The sequence below is a fragment of the Mytilus californianus genome, unplaced genomic scaffold (assembly GCF_021869535.1).
Source record: "Mytilus californianus isolate M0D057914Y unplaced genomic scaffold, xbMytCali1.0.p SCAF_7, whole genome shotgun sequence".
Classification (NCBI taxonomy): Eukaryota; Metazoa; Mollusca; class Bivalvia; order Mytilida; family Mytilidae; genus Mytilus; species Mytilus californianus.
The window spans coordinates 80,890,506-80,901,344 of record NW_026262723.1 but is presented as its reverse complement, the minus strand read 5'-3'; the positions used below and the strand labels follow the sequence as shown (position 1 = coordinate 80,901,344).

At 35.2% G+C, this 10,839-nt stretch overlaps 1 long non-coding RNA gene across 2 annotated transcripts in view; it reads right to left on the bottom strand.

Moving 5' to 3' along the window:
- Positions 1-1,666: 1,666 nt before the first annotated feature.
- Positions 1,667-10,839, bottom strand: part of LOC127707862 (uncharacterized) — a 112,304-nt gene continuing 103,131 nt past the window's right edge. Inside the window, exons 2-3 of one of the 2 annotated variants that reach the window (XR_007985058.1) lie at positions 8,378-8,569; positions 1,667-1,756 (exon numbers count right to left, since the gene is read on the bottom strand). This is a non-coding gene — a long non-coding RNA (uncharacterized LOC127707862). The remainder of the gene's footprint in view (positions 1,757-8,377; positions 8,570-10,839) is intronic. The other variant, XR_007985057.1, reaches the window with a different exon arrangement.

Genomic DNA, 10,839 nt, shown 5'->3' with positions numbered 1-10,839 from the left:
ATTCCAGAGATTGCATTGCCTGTCATAATTTCCTTGATCGAGGATTGCTGCTTACAAGGAAGTTGAAATCATCCCTTCGAAAAATTTAACGGACGCCATCAAAAATTGGTTGACCGTTGTGAAATATCTCTTTCACAGATGACGACGGATATGTTCCAATTGTCGTAACTACAATCCCATCCTTTTTTCTTCGAATGTGACCTAACGAATTAGTCTAATCATCGGTTTTGTACCTAGATGAGCACTACTACGGGTGCCTCATGTGGAGCAGAATCTGCTTTCCCTTTCGGAGCACCTGTGATTACACTCGGTTTTTGATGGGGTTCGTGTTCATCAGTCTTTGGTTTTCTATGTTGTGTTTGGGTTTTGTGTACTGTTGTTTTTTGGTTTTTTCGCTTTTTGTTATGGCGTTGTCTGTTCTTTTTTAACTTATGAGTTTGAATGTTCCTTCGGGATCTCGCGCCTCTTTTTTTTCGAGTTTCACGTTGTGCCATTATATCGAGTAATAGTAAACAACAGTTAGGAAATAAAATTAGAAATCACCCTCATGATAATTGACCCCGTTCTATTATTCTTTTAACAACAATTAAGCTAGTCTTCAAGTGTGAAAACGTTTTATGCGTCAAACAAAGACACATGGATGTAATTTAAATCATTTCTAAATAAAAAGTTAGATAGCAAAAATACTGAACTCCAATAAAAATTCAAAACAGAAAGTCCCTCATCAAATGGCAAAATCAAAAGCTCAAACACATCTAACGAATGGAAAACAACTGCCATATTCCTGACTTTGTACATTTTCTCATGTAGAAAATTTTGGATTTGATTTTCAATAGCTAATTTTGTGAAATATATCTTTTATTGTTTTTGTGTGTACCGATGGCAATACATTAAATTTTTCAAACAGGGGCACGGAAATGTCAGAAATGTTAAAATTTTGCCATAAGTGGATTCTAAATCTGTTCATGTGATGCCTTTATGATAGCACTAAAATTAATGTACAAAAAGATCAAGTTAATATATTTGCATCATTTTTCGGAAAAATAATAAATTTTTGAAGTTACCGACTTAGCTATTAATAATAAAACCCCTTTGAAGTACAAACTGTTTACCTGCCTACACAAAGCTTATGGTAGGCGCATGTTTTGATTACAGACGGTTGAGGCATTCACCTACTTCAAACCCCCGTACAGTCAATTTGATCATAAATTTATTACATCCTACCTAGTAGATTATTACTTTTGTTAACTATCTAAAAAGGCGTAATGGTTGCACTCATATAAATACAGACAATGCAATTTCCTTAGAATTCAATTTGGCCGCTATCCATACTGGTAAACTGGTAAAGTTGTGTCTCTATGAGATGAAACATAGAGATCATATCTGGGAACCAGTAGATAAAGAAAGAAAAATATCTATGAATATTAAATATCTCCCCCGAAAAGGCATGGTTTGTAAACAGCTGTATTTACCAAGTGCAACCTATAGCATATATTTAGAAATCACAAATGTTATAGAGTATAATAAAAGTTATGAAAAGGAAATGTTGGAATTTAAAAGTTTAGGTTAATCGTCAATAATATATAAGGTCCCGATAAATAAATGATGATTTTATTGTACGGTTTATATCTATACAGTCGATATTTTACATAGGAACACATACTTACATTGTAGCTAAAATATTTTTGACCTTTGCAAAGTCTATTACATTCATCTAAACTGTCATTGTAGTTTGCATTGCATCCCGGTTGAACTCCTTGAATAATAGAAGAAGTATAACATTTCAATGATTAAAACTCATCTAAAGAAACCAGGCTTTTACATTTCAATATAAAAATAAGGAGATGAGGTATGATTTCCAATGAGACAACTATCAACCAAAGTTCAAATGAGGTGGATGAAAGTAGTTACAGGCAACCGTACGACCTTCAACAATGAGAAAAATCATACCGTATAGTCGGCTATAAAAGGCCCCGACATGAAAAATATCATACAATTCAATTGAGAAAACTAACGGCCTAATTTATAAGAAAGCAATTTACAAAAAACAAATATGACAGACATGAACCAACGACAACCACTGAACAATAGGCTCCTGACATAAGACAGTCACATAGAATGTGGCGTTGTTAAACTAGTTTACTGGTACCAAACCCTTCCCTTTTCTATAGAATCATTTTCTGATTGAAAACCGAAAAAGTAAAACAAAGTTCATCTTTTAGCCTAGAGACAGGGGCCCTTTTTTGCTGAATATGAAGACATGATTCGTCTGGTACTATTATCTCTTCTTTATTAAACACTCCAGTAAATAAAGCCATTTTCAGATTGTTATTACAAACATTTCGAATATAACAAGCTTTTGTCATTTATAAGTATAACATAAAATAACAAAAACAAAACATGTTATAAATAAAATTTTCTATTTTCAGAAAGTCAGAAATTAGAATTATATATTATTTTTTTTAGTCAACTTGAATTTCAAGTGTGACGAACTACTTGTCCAGTCAGACCATATAAGGTAACAAACATACAACTAGTAAAAAAGGTTATCTTGATGGTTATTCACTTTGTGAGACTTGTGAAAGAAAATAACATCGTGCTAGTTGAGATGCTTTATGATTCTAAGATCCGTAGATACGTAACAATAGCGTTACGTTACATTACAATAGTGTGCGCGAAAGTACGGGAAACAATTACATAACATAACGTTCTAAAGTCTCTTGGCCCATATTCACGACATTCTGGGGGCCTCAAAATGCAAAAGAAATCAAATTATTTTAAAATGATAAATTATCAAAACTATTAAAGTTCTATAAATAGATCACATTGAAAATTTTTTGTAAAATTTCACATTACGTTAACTGTCCTTCACAAAAACCATTTAATAGTTACTATAGTTCTAATGGATATAACTTTACAATTGGTCGTGTGGTAACTAGTCCTCTAGAAGTCCGTACTTTTGCTGCACGAATAAGTCCATCCCCTCCTTTGATAACGTCTTCTATTATTCCTATTATAAAAGTCGTGGTGATTCACTTTCTAGTTGAACTACATCACCGATGTTAACTTGTCCATTATGTTTTCCCGAGGCTCGATGATATTCACGTAATCCGGTAAGATATTCGTTAGACCAACGTTTTGCGAAGTGGTCTAATAAAAGTCCTTTTCTCTAAAATAGTTTGTTTGCTGTGATTTTGTCAAGTTCTTGAATATTCGCGTTGTGTATGTCGTTCTGCATCTCTGTCGTCGAAATAATCCTTTCGTGTAAAAGATGAGATGTCGTCAATGGTTCGGGATCTCTAATGTCTGAAGATATATATGTAAGTGGGCGATTGTTTATTATAGTTTCAATCTCCGTGAGTATTGTTGTTAAAGATTGTTCGCTGACGAGTGCTTTACCAAAAACTTTCTTTAATGTCATTTTCGTTAAGCCAATTAGACGTTCCCACCATCCGCCATACCACGGCGCTCCGGATCCTTTCGGAATGAATTTCCAGTCGATGTGCAAATTCAGCTGACTTTGTAGTTCATTTGATGCGGCTACAAATGTAGGTGCGTTATCGGAATAAATAGTTTGTAGTGTTCCTTTTCGACTGATAAAACGTCTAAATGCTAAGATAAAAGTGTTCAATGACAAATCAGGTACAAGTTCCAAATGTATAGGTCGTATACATGCACATGTGAATAAACATATGTAAACCTTACGCGGTTGTGTTGATGTATCCTTGATGTGTAGAGGTCCGGCAAAATCTATCCCAGTTGTACAAAATGGTATGGTGTCTTTTACTCAATCCTTTGGTAGTGGTGGTGGTTCCGGTCTGTTATACGATTTACCAATTATTTTTTGGCATTGTACGCATTAACGTAAGACACTGTTCACACATTGTCGAATTGTCGGTATCCAGTATGATTGTCTTATCTGTGTAATTGTCTGGCCGACTCCTGCATGTAGATTTCTTAGATGTGCGTCCATAATAACAAAATCTGTAAGTGTGTGGTTCTTTGGTATTAAAATAGGAAACTTAGCGTTTTCTTCTAGAGATGAATTTTGTACTCTGCCTTTACATCGTATGATTCCATTTTCATCCAGATATAAACGTAACTGTTGTACAAGCGGTAGTGATTTCATTTTCGGAATCAATGAAATATGATCTAGCTCTTTCACGAACCTGTCTTGTTGTGTATCTTTGATCCATAAATTCATGGCTAATGAAATTTCCTCTTTTGTTAGAATTGTCTTGAGCTTTCTGTCTCCTTGTGAACTTCTAAGTCGATATAGTCGTTTTTTCTGACAGTTATTTACCAATTTAAAGACGTACCCAGTCACAGTTAAAAGTTTATGTAAATCAGAATACCAGAATACCTGGACATATCTATGATCTGTGATATTCGCTGCGGATCACTTGGGTTTTTATCGTCAATTCTGTGTGTCTCTGTTCCTGTGATATTGGATAGCTGAGTGCTTATTTCCACATGTCCTGTCCACGTTGGCCATTTACGCTCGTTCGTTATCTACTGGGGTCCATTCATCCATAATTTCGAATCCTCAAATTGCGATGCAGTTATTCCACGTGTTTGTAGGTCAGCTGGGTTCATTTCTGTAGGTACATATTTCCATTCGTGAGTTTCATTTATATCTTTAATTTCACTAACACGATTTTTTACAAACTTGTTTAACGGTATCGATGAGGTAAGCCAATGTAGAACTATTTGACTATCGCTCCAAAATACTGCTCTTTTAATCCCTAAGTTTTCAATTACATCTTTTGAGAGTCGTGCTCCGATCACTGTAGCCATTAATTCTAATTTCGGTAAAGTTATTAATTTCAACGGTACAACACGGTTCTTTGCGATAACGAGTTTTGACACCTTGCCTTTACTCAAGTAAACGGAAGCTCCATATGCTTTCTGATTTGCATCAACAAAAAAGTGTAGAGTAGAGTCGCTGGTTTCCTCGTCATGGTTTGCAAAATAGTATCTTTGTAATTTAAGTTTCGAAGTTATCTGTAAGATGTCATTCTTCACATCGGTCCATGCGTTTTAAATTTCTTTCGGTAGTATCTCGTCCATTTGCATATCCTTTTTTCAAAGTTCTTGCATAAGTATTTTTGCTTTAATGGTGATCGGTCCGAGTAGTCCTAACTGATCATAAATAGCGGAAGACTGTCGCAAAAGTTCACGTTTTGTCAATTGTGTGTCCATCTTTAATTGTATCGTTTCGGCAAAGCTGAGTGTATCTGAGTCTGCATTCCAGCGCATCCCCAATATTTTTGTCTCCTTCTCTGCATCTAGTACTTTTTCAGATTGGGCCAAATCTCTGAGTTTGTCGCTGTTTGACATCCATTACCGTAAGTTAAAGCCTCCCTGTTTAAGTAATTCTCTCGATTCATTGAAGTATTTAACTGCTGCTTCTTCGGAGTTCATGCTAGTAAGTACATTATCAACATATAAGTCTTCTTATAGAGTTGTAGCTACTTTGCTTGGATTCGTAGATATATGTTTTAGCAATGTCGCGTTTAAAATGAACGGCTAACACGTTGCTCCAAAAAGTACAACTTTAAATCTGTACATTGTCAAGTCACTTGTTGGGTCAGTTGAATCGGACAGCCAAAAGAATCGTGTGGCGTCTCGATCTTCATTGTCAAGTCTTACTTGTAAAAATGCCTTTTCTATGTCTGTTGTAATTCCATATTTCCCTAATCTAAATCTTGTTAGTATGTGTGTTAATTTATTCAAAATAGGTGGTGCTGAAGATAGGCAGTCATTAAGGCTGGGTAAGTCTGGATTTCCACGGCAACTGCAGTCATATACAATTCTAATAGGGGTCGTGTTTGATTACTTCTTAACGGGATGGTGCGGTATGTAGTGGATTCGTCCATTTTCGCGATCGATTTCTGTAGAGGGTACCTTTTCTAAGAAGTCTTTAGTTTTCTGTTCTTTGATTATCTTATCGTATAAATGTAACATATCCGGGTCTTTAGCTAACCTAGCTATAACATTCTGGGTCCTCCTTCTTGCTACATATTCATTTGTAGGTAACTCAGGGTGATCTGGTTTCCATGAAAGTTTGGCTACATATTTATTTTCCTTCAAAGTTATCCTAGAGTTTTGGTACTCAAGCATTAGGTTTTGTACATTTTGTTTGTATTTTCATCAGAATCCGTCTCTAATCCACTCGACTCAATCTCCCAAAATTTCTGTAAATCGCACTCCTCGGGTTTGTGCGCCACTAAACATTCATCATGGTAGAGTTCCATTGTCTAGTGTTAATACCTGTGTTCAGCGGTCCTGATAGCAAATAGCCTATTTTGGATTTAACCGCTGTTGGTCCATCACCTCGAATAATGTCATCTTGTACTAAAGACCAATAGTAATCTGCTCCAACGAGTAATGAAATGTTGAACTTTTCATCGTGTGTGACTGGGTGGGCATGTTGTAATCCACGTAAATATGACAAGCTGTTGATGTTTACACTTTTCTTCATATGTATCAGTGCGGCAATTTTTGAAACAATTATTACTTCCATTGGAATTCTTTCTTTTCTTTCTGTCTCAATCCATATTGTCGCTTTCTCTAGGTTGCGTACCTCACCTTCTTCTCCGCCAAATGCAGAAATTTGCATACTTACTATACCACATAACAATATAAAGTTGCGATTTCAGATAGTTAAATCTTTGTACGTCACTCAATGAAGGATTTTCATGTACGGCATAATTATATGAATCCCAAAAGGCTGACCACTCTAGTAGGTTTCCTCCAAAAGTGTGTAAGTTGAGTTTAGGCAATTTGTTGTAATGATTTGACGACATAGAGGTGGGCATGTTTGACTGGCTTACGCTTGTTTGTTCTGAGTTCAAATTTATCGGATTTGAATGTTCTTGCACGCTGGGGTTAGTGTATATGAAATCTGGTGCTTTAGGGTTTAATTCGGATTGATTTTTTGACAGACTTACTTCTTTAATGTACTTCTCAATTTTCGTGATTCCAATCTGTATCTCCAACTCGTATCTGTCAACTTCTTCAATTTCTTCGTTGAGGTCTTCTTCTTCATCAATAATTTCCATAATCTTCTCATTAAGATCGGACAATGTCTTTGTTTTGATCAGCTCCATCAGCTCCATCATGGATTTCAGTTTTACAGCATCTTGTTGGATCTTCTGCTGGGTCTCCCTTTTTCAGTAGTTTGATTACTGCTCGCCGATGTGCTGCTCGGACTGTTTTAAGTTTCGAACTCATCTGTATTCGTTTTCGTCACGGCACCAATATCTTGAGGGTTATTGACTTTGTTAGAATTGTGAAAGAAAATAACGTCTTGCTAGTTGAGATGCTTTATGATTCTAAGATCCGTAGATACGTAACAATAGCGTTACGTTACATTACAATAGTGTGCGCGAAAGTACGGGAAACAATTACATAACAAAACGTTCTAAAGTCTCTTGGCCCATATTCACGACAAAGGTAAAAAAGGGGTTGTGGTGGTACGCCGAAAATAGGTGAAAATTTGATACTCAATAATATTACCGTAGGTAAACGTTAGAAGCTGAGCTCAGTGTTAACACGACACCTGTTTCTGACTCCTAATCAAGTACGCTCGAAAAAGAAGCAAAATGAGTTAAACACTTAAGGGAATAAAAACCAAAAGACTGAAACAGAACAAGCAAAATCGTCAAATTTGCTAAACAGAACGTTTGCAGTTTTAGGGTTTTTCAAACTAGAAAACTAATGTACGTAAATGAAACTTTTGCCGAATGAGAAATATATTATGATAATTTTGAGCCAAAAATAACTTAGACATGACCTTACATTCCAATTAATGGATGTGCTAAATAGTATGCTGATCATGGTTTTTAGAAAACCAGAGGGCAGCTTTTATTAGTAGTAACTTCCGAAAGATCACATACTGTGCCACTTCAAGATTTTAAACATTGCTTGAAAATTAGCGTGTAGAAAGACGATACATTGATAATTCAGTATAATCATGGTTTTCATTAATTTAATCTATAATAGATAAAATATTTAGATTACTGTGAACATTTTTTTTTTTTTTTTAATATATAGGAATCTTGAAATGGTGGTGTGAAACCTTATTGGACTGACAGTCTATCATAATCGGCAAGGACACAATGGTTGTATTTTGAACAGTTTCAATAACTATTAAAAGCCTGTACTGATCATGTGCATACTTCTTCCTGCAGTCTCGTTCATTACATGCTATTGAAAATTGAAAAAATAAATATGAAGGTTATTCGGTTATCTTGTGCAGCCATGTCCTGCGAATTCCAATCCAATACTTAAATAAAGAAATTTTATTTGAAAGCGATCTCATTTTTGTTTACAAATGCAAAATAATTTAAAAATTGATTATAGATATACATACCTACAGGATTTATATTTCGTTTGAAACCTATTTTGGCACCAATCCAGTAAGTGCCATTCACTGTGATGTTAATTATCAGCTTCTGTACTGGATAATCCTCGCCAAAATCGTTACCAAACAAGTTGCAATCGGTCGGAATTTTATTATAGGTATTGGTAGAGTTGGTGATGTAGAAATCATCTTCAGAATATACTACAAGTATAACGATACATTTTTACATATTTTGGTCTATAAAAACACAGACATTTCCGTCGAATCATCATAACAAGATTTTACTCTTGAAAGTAGTGTATCTGTCCAACATTTTCAACGTTATGTCTAATTTTTTAAACTGAGATCTACGATAGAGGTTCGATTCTACAAAAAGGGGCTTTCGGTTTACTAGTTTGTAATAGGCTTTTGAAGATCGGTAGTTTTCTCTTGGCACTGCCATGTTGTTCATCGAAAAACATATTTCTCTATAAAGAAATGTATAGGCCAGAAAGTTGCGTTCCTTTTCAACTGGTAAAAATATTACATCCCCTTCTAAATAACTCTTCAATATTTGACAGTTTTTCTAGACGGGCGGTATCGATTATAATATCACAAGATAATGTCCCAGTAAACAGTAATAATGTGATCAAAACTCAATGAAATAGCTTCATATATTGTTATCGTTTACACCTAAATATTGAAACGCTGCCTCCCTGGTGCTAGAGTCGGCCACCAGAGAACACAGGGTCACAAGGAAAAAGAGAGTAAAATGATCTATAAAGTGTAAGGTTCGACGTCCACTGTTTACCGTCGGACCAAAAACACGTTACAGAAAGGGAAATCGTATATTTGTGTTTATATATATATTCTCAGTTGTGAAATAAAATATCTGAATAAAATAAAGTTTCATATTTTATTAATATCAAAAATAATCCTCGACAGAGAGAATGGGTCTTTCCGGCTCTCTCACTGGTCTGGCCAGGTCCCCGGTAATGGTTGATCTTACATAAACATACAAAACTAGTCTATAATTCAACAGACAAGTAACAAGGTTGTCACTTATTTAGAATCTTTCTATAAACTCAATTTAAGGATATTACACCCTACTACATTATAGAAGACAACAACTTAGTATACCAAATTAAATGACATATTAATCATGTCGGAACCGCCAACAGAACACTTAATGTGCACCTTCAGTATCACTTCAATAGCACAGTCACCGGCACAGTCAACGTCACCGGTACCGGCAACCGTATTTAGCACCGTCACCGTAACCGGCAACCGTATTTAGCACCGTCACCGTCACCGGCAACCGTATTTAGCACCGTCACCGTCACCGGCAACCGTATTTAGCACCGTCACCGGCACCCGTATTTAGCACCGTCACCGGCACCGACAACCTAAGATTAAAACAAAGTTAACTTTCAACGCTTGTCTGTATTTCTCAGACATATTCCAGCTTCTATTAAAGTTTGTCACTTCCCATTCTTTTTCAACCCAACACTCCCTCGGTTCTGTTGTTGTTTTTGCTTTTATACTTCGACTGACCAATGGCAGAGCTTGTTACATATTGTTTACCCATCGGCAACCATGGATCACACAAGGGAAATTCCCGTAATGTTGATATTGTTTGTAAACATGGATTTATCTTCATCAATAAAGATGGGTTTTGACTTTAAATACATTAGTAGATTATTAGAAGAGTTTGATTTGAGTTTATATTCTAATAAGGTAACTAACACGACAATATGGAATCAGTACGTGTAATAAAACTTCTTAACAAACTAACATACACAAATCTGTCGTATCATTGAAACAACAGCCAAAATAACAAATTACAAGTCTGACATTACTTGCAACATAAGACATCTCACTAACATCTATCGTTTATCCTCAATAATTTCAAGAAACTATACAGACATAGATTTACTATAAAAAGGGGGAAAAACCGGCATTACAATATATCAAAGGAATAGGTCAACAAGTTATAGGATTTTTTTATATTTTCTATATCATGTCAGAATGCGATAAAATTTCGTAGTTATCAATATAAAAATAAGATGTGCTATAATTGATCCTTTTACTTTTGATACTGACTGTTTTTAAAAAAGAAACACGTTCGAAATTAGGTCATTACAAATGCATATTTACTTTGTTTGTCTTTTTCTTTTTTAGTCATGGCGTTGTCAGTTTATTTTCGACTTATGAGTTGGAATGTCCCTTTGGTATCTTTCGCTTCTCTTTTAAATAGACATTATGAGGACATATCAATGCATTTAATAAATGGATAACATTTTTCATACAAGTGAGAGGTTTAGCTAGCTATAAAACCAGGTTTAATCCATCATTTTCTACATAAGGAAATGCCTGTACCAAGTCAGGAATATGACAGTTGTCTTCCATTCGTTTGATGTGTTTTAGCTTTTGATTTTGCCATTTAATAAGGGACTTTCCGATTTGAATATTCCTTGGGGTTCGGTATTTTT